The following is an 8808-nucleotide window of genomic DNA, read 5'->3' on the forward strand; positions in this document are numbered from 1 at the left end:
AGCTACCAAGGAGGTATATACTACGGTCTACGTATACGGTATACTACTGATCTTCTTTATTTTCTTGTTAGGGTTTTGGAGGATAAAACAATTACACTATAATTAGGTGCGGATGTAGTCCTATAACAACTCCAATTGGACCCATAACTTTCGATGCGGAATACACATTTATGTGTAAAAATTTACTGAAATTGCTATGATTGTCCATATGAACTCATAATTTTAAGTATATAATGAGTTCAATACTAAGAACCCTAAAGTTTGAACCCATAAAATTTAAATCTTGAATGCACCTCTACTATAATGTTCTTTTGCTCTCGTGTACTGATCATACATTGCTGAAGAAGCAAAACACACACTTATATATTATAGTGTAGTTGTTTTATCTCCATAGCTCTAACAAGAAAATAAAGAAGATCAGTAATAGTATACATATCCTCCTTGGCAGCAACCACGGCTTGGAAATCTCTACAACTTGTAGATTAATATATCATTAGGCTTAATTTGTTAAATAACACAATGCACGAACAGTGGCGGAGGCAGGATCTCCACTAAAGGTTCAATTTTTTTTTTTTTTTTTTTTTTGTATCTAGTGAGAATTGAACTCATAATCTTATGTAGATTTTGAACCCCCTTGACCACTAAACTAAACTTTTTGATTGTGTTAAGGGGGTTCAAAACTTAATATATAGAGGTAAAAAATAGATTTTGCCTTATATATACAGTGTATTTTTTTGGCGAAGAGGGTTCGGGTGAACCCCTTGCGCCCCCTAAATCCGCCCCTGTGCACGAATGTCCATTATTTAAATTTCATATGGTCTAATTAATTTTTCCAACTAAACATAGTTGTAAAAGGCCTCACCAGTTGTAAGCTTCGGGGAATAACATTGTTTTTAATTTATCTAGTACTGTTTGCATTTCTTTGTGACAAAATTGCTAGTTACTGAATACGTACTGAACCTGTTGCTGTTGGTGAGATGGGAACTGGCTTTTCTTGATTTTATTGATTCTCTAAAGAGTATAAATTTCGTGCACTAAGAGTATCATATTTTATTTCCATCAACAGGTTAAGTTACATGTTCTAGTTTATAGTAAGCCTCATATGACAATTTGTAAAATAGAATGTATGTAATAACATGTAGAAGTTCATTGATAGAGTAAAAATCTTTACACTATCCTGTATATAGTTTAAATCTATTTTCTGGTAGGAAATTATATATTGGGGATCTTCTGTAGTAGGGATGATCCCACATGTGCTAGTTCAACTGCTGCATAATTGACCGGAGAAAATAAAAAAGGAATAAACACAACATGAATTTTTATATTTAGAAAAAGCTGGTCATTGTATGAGAAGAATCAACATTTGCTCTCTCTAACCAACTTGACGTTCAAACAAAAGGCAAGTGGTGGCTTTATTTACTTTAAAAACCTTTTCATTTTGGGTCTCCATAGATTTATGTTGTGTTCCGGAATGCAAAGAAGGTGACAACTTTGCAAGTTGGTTTGCAAGTGGGCAAGGAGGCTTTTATTGAATGCATGTCCTTTTTGTTTTCCTAATTATATTACTTATAACAGTTGTCAAGGATTCTGTAGATTGTCCGTACAGTCAAATTTTCATATACTAAAGACAATAGGTCATCAGTCACTTTGTATACGGGTAAAATCGGGCCCACTGATCATCCCCTTTTTCGGTGAGACAAATGGAGCAGGGACGTGATCGTAAGGAATCAGAGTCAAAGCAAAGAGCCCTTCGTAACGGGCTCGAGCAAAACACCTGCCCTCGGGGACATCGGGACTACGACCTTCGGGTCCGGTTTGAGTCCCAAGACTTAGGGGAGCATTATCAAACAACTGCACACGACTAACAAAGGGCCGTGATGTCCATGCCCAACCGGATATTACGGCGTGAATCTCGGCCCGTTTCGGCAAAAAATCAGTGATTAGCAAAATAGAGGATTTTTACCTTTCTTAGGATTGTACTTAACCCCTACTATATAAGAGGAAACTTATAATTCATTAGACACATTGTAACACGCATATCAAGATAATATATTGTTGTTCTCTCTGTTTTTTTAAAGTTCTTGTTTTTCTTCATAAGTTCTTCATAAGTGCAAGTTTAGAACCGAATGCAGGTTCTTCATTAAGCTGTTAACCGAGCTAGGGCTCTCTCTTATCATTGGTTTGACCATTTATTACTTCTTTTATTTGCTTAATCTAACGTCATTGATCACTTGTATTGAATTAACCTATATATCCTTAAAACCACGTATAAATTCAATTATTATTCGTTTTTAAGGGTAAACAGTTTGGCGTCCACTGTGGGGCTAAGGATAATAGTAGTAATTTGATACAAATTTCCATAACACACTCTGTTTTACGCTTGTTCTTTGAGATTTTAATTTTAGGTAAATTTAATAATGTCAAACTCTCAATCTGCTCACTTGAACGTTGATGCTGAGTCTGGCCACCATGGCGAGAACAACAATATAGTGCCTAGCAAAGATGTGCCCCCTGTTGACCCCAATGGAGTCCCGGTCGCAGACCCAATCGATGCCAACTCACATGTGGCCATCGATGCAAACTTGCCTACTGACCTAGAGAACAACGTTCGCGGAGGAGCTCGATCAGTATCTCGGGGTACGCACGACGGTGAAGGTAATAGGATCAATTTGTGGGTGATCTTCGGAATGTTACAAGTTCAACATGCGGCGATAGCACAATTACAGAACCAAAGTCATGCCCCTAGTAGAGTTGAGCCTGAACCAACCCGGGAAAATACCCGAAAAAATGAACAAACCACAAAAGACTAGGCAAAGCTGAACCCGGGACCAACCCTGAAATAATAAAGATTCTTGAGGAACTAACAAAGCGGGTGTAATCGGGGGAAAAGAAGATCGAATCCAACGACAAAAAAGTGGAGACCTATAACTCTAGGGTTTATCAAATCCGAAGAGCATCCCCGATATTGAAAGGCCTGGACTCCAACAAATTTGTCCAAAAGCCTTTCCCTCCAAGCACAACAACGAAACCAATCCTGAAGAAGTTTTGTATGTCCAAATTTCCAAAGTGTAATGGAACCACGAATCCGAATGGATATGTTACCTCCTACACATGTTCCATAAAGGGAAATGACTTAGAAGATGATGAAATTGAGTCGGTTTGATGAAAAAGTTCGGAGAGACCCTATCGAAAAGAGCAATGATATGGTATCACAACATACCCTCTAATTCCATTAATTCGTTTTCTATGCTTGCAGATGCCTTCGTAAAAACTCATGCCGAGGCTATCAAGGTCGAGACCAAAAAATCAGACCTTTTCAAAGTGAAACAAAGAGATAACGAAATGCACAGGAAATTTGTGTTGAGGTTTCAAATGGAACGAATAGATCTGCCTCCGGTTGTGGATGACTGGGCAGTTCAGGCATTCACTCAAGGACTCAACCCCAAAAGCTCTTTGGCTTCACAACAGCTAAAACAGAATTTGATAGAACACCCGGTGGTAACTTGGGCTGACATCTATAATAGTTACTAATCGAAAATCTTAGTCGAAAATGACTAGCTTGGGGCCCCCTCCAGGTCCGTGTATCTCATCAGAACTAGTGACCGGTCAAAAAGAGTCGTCGATCATGAACCAAGAACGAACAAAGATCAGTATCAACCATATAGTGGAGATCGAAGAGGTAATAGATCCTGGTGTAACCCTACGAGGAATGAAAAAAGGAGTGATCGAGGCCACAATAGTCCGGGACTCATGAGTAAAAATGGTTTCAACAGGCCATTCAAGGCTAGTGAGGCACCGAGATTATCGAAATACAACTTTAGTGTCGATGCCGCCGATATCGTATCTGCATCGGACGCATCAAAGATACCAAGTGGCCTAGGCCATTGCAATCCGATCCTACCCAAAGGAACCCCAACCTGATGTGTAAGTATCATGGCATTCACGGTCATAGGACTGAAGACTACCGACAAGTAAGAGAAGAAGTGGCTCGGTTACTCAATAACGGGCACCTCTGTGAATTTCTGAGTGATTGAGCCAAAAATCACTTTAGGAATAGGGACTCCCATAAATAGACCCAGCAAGAGGAACCTCAGCATGTCATCAACATGATCATTGGTGGAGTCGATATCCCCAGGGCCCAATGCTAAAACGCACTAAGGTGTCCATTACAAGGGAAAAACGAACCCTGGATTACATATCGGAGGGGACCATTTCTTTCAATGATGAGGATGCTGAAGGCATCGTGCAACCGTATAATGATGCACTGGTAATATCTGCACTCATAAATAAATCTCGAGTTAAGCGTGTGTTAATTGATCCAGGTAGCTCGGCCAATATCATCAGATCGAGGGTCGTAGTGCAGCTGGGTCTACAAGAACAAATAGTACATGTAATCCTGGGTTTTAAACAAATTCAATATGGCATGTGAAACTACTAAAGGGGAGATAACCGTGCCGGTGAACACTGTCGGTACCATTCAGGAAACTAAGTTCTATACGATTGAAGGGGATATGAGATATAATGCTTTATTCGGAAGGCCATGGATTTACAACATGAGGGCAATACCCTCGACACTACACCAGGCACTGAATTTCCCCACACCATGAGGGATCAAGGCAATTTACGAAGAGCATCCGGCAGCAAAAGAAATGTTCGTGGTCGATGAGGCAATGTCGATGTCAGCACTTTTGACATCAAAGAACCCGGAGCCGGTTATGAAGGAAGGAACTAACTAGCAATCACTGACAGCAACCCCGATCGAACCGGAAAAGCAAGAAGCGGGTGAGGATGATGATTATGAAGTTCCTAAGTCGTTCATCACCCCTAATGATTCTGATGTCACCAAATTGGCAGTCGAGGAGCTGGAGCAAGTCATACTGATCGAACACTTGCCCAATCAGAAGGTATACTTGGGAACGGGGTTAACCCCCGAGCTCAGGAAAAAATTCATTAATTTCCTTATATCTAACGTAGATTGTTTCGCTTGGTCCCATATTGACATGACAGGGATCCCGCCAGAAATAACCATTCACAGGCTAAGCTTGGATCCGAAGTTTCACCCGAATAAATAGAAGAGGAGGCCTCAATCCGAACTCAAACATGCATTCATCAAAGATGAGGTATCCAAACTCCTTAGAATAGGTTCCATTCGGGAAGTCAAGTACCCGGATTGGTTAGCCAACATTGTGGTGGTGCCTAAAAAGGGAAATAAATTAAGAATATGCGTAGATTACAAAGATTTGAAATAGGCATGCCCCAAGGTCTCTTTTCGTTTGCCTAACATCGATTACATGATCGATGCTATGTCCGGGCACGAGATACTCAGTTTTGTCGATGCCTATTCCGGGTACAATCAAATCCGGATGGACCCAAGTGATCAAGAAAAAACTTCTTTTATCACAAAATTCGGCACCTGTTGTTATAATGTAATGCCATTAGGACTAAAAAAGGCGGTGCCACTTATCAATGCCTAGAAAATCGGATGTTCAAAGAACAAATAGGAAAATCGATATAAGTTTACATTGACGACATGTTGGTTAAGTCCCTGCGAGCATAGGACCATTTGAAACATTTGCAGGAAACCTTCAACATACTAAAGAAATACAATATGAAGCTGAACCCGGAGAAGTACGCTTTTGGGGTTGGGTCCGGAAAGTTCCTTGGATTCATAGTGTCCAACCGAGGGATCGAGATCAATCCTGATAAAATCAAAGCTATAGAAGATATCACTGTGGTGGACAGTGTCAAGGCCGTTCAAAGGCCTTGGGCCGGTTCATATCGAGGTGTTCCAATAGGATCCATCAGTTCTTCTTGTTATTGAAGAAGAAGAATGACTTTTCATGGACCCCGGAGTGCCAGAAGGCTTTGGAGGAACTCAAATGGTACATTCGAGTCCACCCTTACTCCACACTCCGAAGGCAAACAAGCAGTTGTACCTGTACTTAGCGGCATCCGAGATAGCGGTAAGTGGAGTCTTAGTCCGGTAAGAGGAAGGTACGCAATGTCCTATCTATTATGTTAGTAGAACTCTAGGTGAGGCCGAAGCAAGGTATCCTTACCTAGAAAAATTGGCGCTTGCTTTGGTAAACACCTCAAGAAAGTTAAAGATGTATTTTCAATGCCACCCCATATGCGTCGTAACTTCTTACACACTAAGGAACATAATGCACAAACCTGAGCTCTCGGGCCGGTTGGCCAAATGTGCCGTAGAAATTAGTGGGTACGATATCAAATATCGACCCCGGACGACCATCAAATTTCAAATTTTGGCAGACTTCGTGGTCGACATTACACCGGCCTTAATACCCGAAGATGAAAAAGAATTTTTGTTAACCTCGGGGACTTCCTCGGGAATCTGGACCCTCTTTATTGATGGTGCCTTGAACGCAAAAAGGTCTAAACTCGGCATTGTGTTGAAGCCGCCTATAGCAACGTAGTTACGCAATCTATTAGAACTATGAAATTGACTAACAATGAGGCCGAATATGAGGTCATGATTGTAGCTCTTGAATTGGCTAAAATCTTGGGGGACAAAGTAGTCGAAGCTAAGTGAGACTCCCTCCTTGTGGTAAATAAGTCAATGGGACATTCAATGTAAAAGAGGAACGAAGTAAAAAACATCTGGTTTATGCATGTTTTTTTGTCAATCATCAAAACTTACTTAGGCTAACAAATTCCCCCTTTTTTAATGTGACAAACTCTGTCCTTTTCATAAGCATGAAACATGTTTTAACTCCGCTCAACATCAACACAATGTTAGAATACTTTCCATTTTAAAGTCACAAATTATCAAGGACCAGGTTCATTAGGTTATAAACATCATAGTCCAAAGTAAAAAAGCACAACTTATTTTCCCTCTTTTGGCATCATCAAAAAGTTGCATAATTATGTTAGGTAACCAGATTTTATCAGATCTTACTTATGGCCATTTAGGCTACTTCAATTGAAATCATGGAGTCAAGTATCACTTATCAATCTAAGGATATTAGCCATCTAAGAAGCATCAACAAATAATTAGAGCAAAAAGTAGTGATTATCATTGATAAGAGTCGTCCACAAAGCATAGAATGAAATAAAGGTATTGTATAATGAGAAAATAAACAAGTCATTCAGGTAACTAGTTTTCTTACTAGGCTAGGAAGGGTTTACAGCTGGGAAGGACCTGGTTCTTGGTTCCTGGCCTAAAGCAGCTTTAGCATATCATGAAGAATGCCTTCATTCTTCTCATTTTCCTTTGCAAGCTTAGTTCTGAGAGCACCCCTCTCAGTTTCTACTTCTGCCAGCCTTTTCTTTAGTCTCTCATTCTTAGCATGCTTAGCCCCACTATCCTACACCAAGGCTCTCACTTTGCTGTTCACATGCACCATATTGGATGAACCAGTTTCTTTGGGAGCAGTATGGACTTCATAGTCACATGTAGTCAAAGAGTAGGCCCCAATGTGATCTTTGCTTGTGCTAACATCCCATTTCTTTAGGGGAACCTTGAAGTGAGTAAGCACAAAAGTGAGAATGAACCCATAGGGTATGGCATGAGTTTTAGTGCCAATGATTACACTATCAAGGAGATGGATGATAAATATTGGCCAGTTGATCTGCCTCCCACTATCCAGGCACTCCATAAGGACTAGGTCCATGAAAGTTGCAATGTGCCTTCTCTCCTGCCTGGGCAGAACAACCTTGTTGACAAATTCAAAAAGCATTTTGTGGGCGGGCTTCATCTCACTTTTGTACACAACCTTTGCCTATAGCTCTAAGTCATTGTCAACAAATTTTCTTGTAATGGCAAGGGACGGGGGTAGGTTTTCTAGGCTTGGCCATTTCAGCTTCTTGTAGTCATTGTACCATTTAGCAGGTACCCTTAGAATTTCTCCTAGTTCGATGGCATCAAAGCTCACAGTCACCCTTTTCACTACACTGCTGACCCTGCCATTCTTGATTTCACAGTTAGCTATAAACTCCACAATTTCTGCTCGAGCTAGTCTTCCTTCCATCTGAAGGACCATGTCCTTCCATCCCTGAAGTTCTAGCTTTTTCAGCAGCATCACCATTCCTTCCTCGTCCAAGTCCTTGAGGAGTCTACCCTTCAAAATTTTCTTTTACCAAACTTCACCATCTTGTCTTGTCCCTCATCAGTTTCATCTTCTTTTTCATTTTCTTCTTCTTCTTCTTCCACAGCTTGCACTTTCCTAGATTTCCTGGCAGACTTGGTTCTTTTTGCCAAGGCAGAAGGCTCTATATCAACAGGCTTTGAAGGAGACTTATTTTTGGAAGTCTTTATTTTATTTACTTTTGGAGTCACAACCTCCACCTCCTCGACATCGTCTTCACCATGAAGAACCAGGTCCATCTACTCAATCTCAATTGACTCAACTGGTTAACTTGCTTATTTCCCTTTGCAACAACTTTTCTTTTACTCTATTCTAAGGCTCTTTCAAGTTCAGCCTCTACTTCTTCTAATTCTATGTAGCTCTTCCTCTTATAGGAGGATTCTCTATAAGGATACAAGAGACAACCTTTCTCTTCTTGTGTGCCCTAGCAGTTCTAGGGATTTTAACTCCCGAGCTTTTCTTCTTCTTTGGATTGTTGCTATAAGACACCCTTTTCAATAATTCTTCGAGGGGTTCCTTCACAGATAGAACAGGTTCTTGGAACCTCTTCCTCAACCTTACCAGTCCCTCAGTTTCACTTGCATCACATGATCCACTAACTCCTTCTTCTCTCTAACTTTCTTCCTTATCAACATCTTCCTCACTCCATAACACCATCACCCATGTTTCCTTAGTCAACCCATCAGAAGTAGGTGAAGAT

Source organism: Nicotiana tabacum, chromosome 11 (genome assembly GCF_000715075.1).
Source record: "Nicotiana tabacum cultivar K326 chromosome 11, ASM71507v2, whole genome shotgun sequence".
NCBI classification, from domain to species: domain Eukaryota; kingdom Viridiplantae; phylum Streptophyta; class Magnoliopsida; order Solanales; family Solanaceae; genus Nicotiana; species Nicotiana tabacum.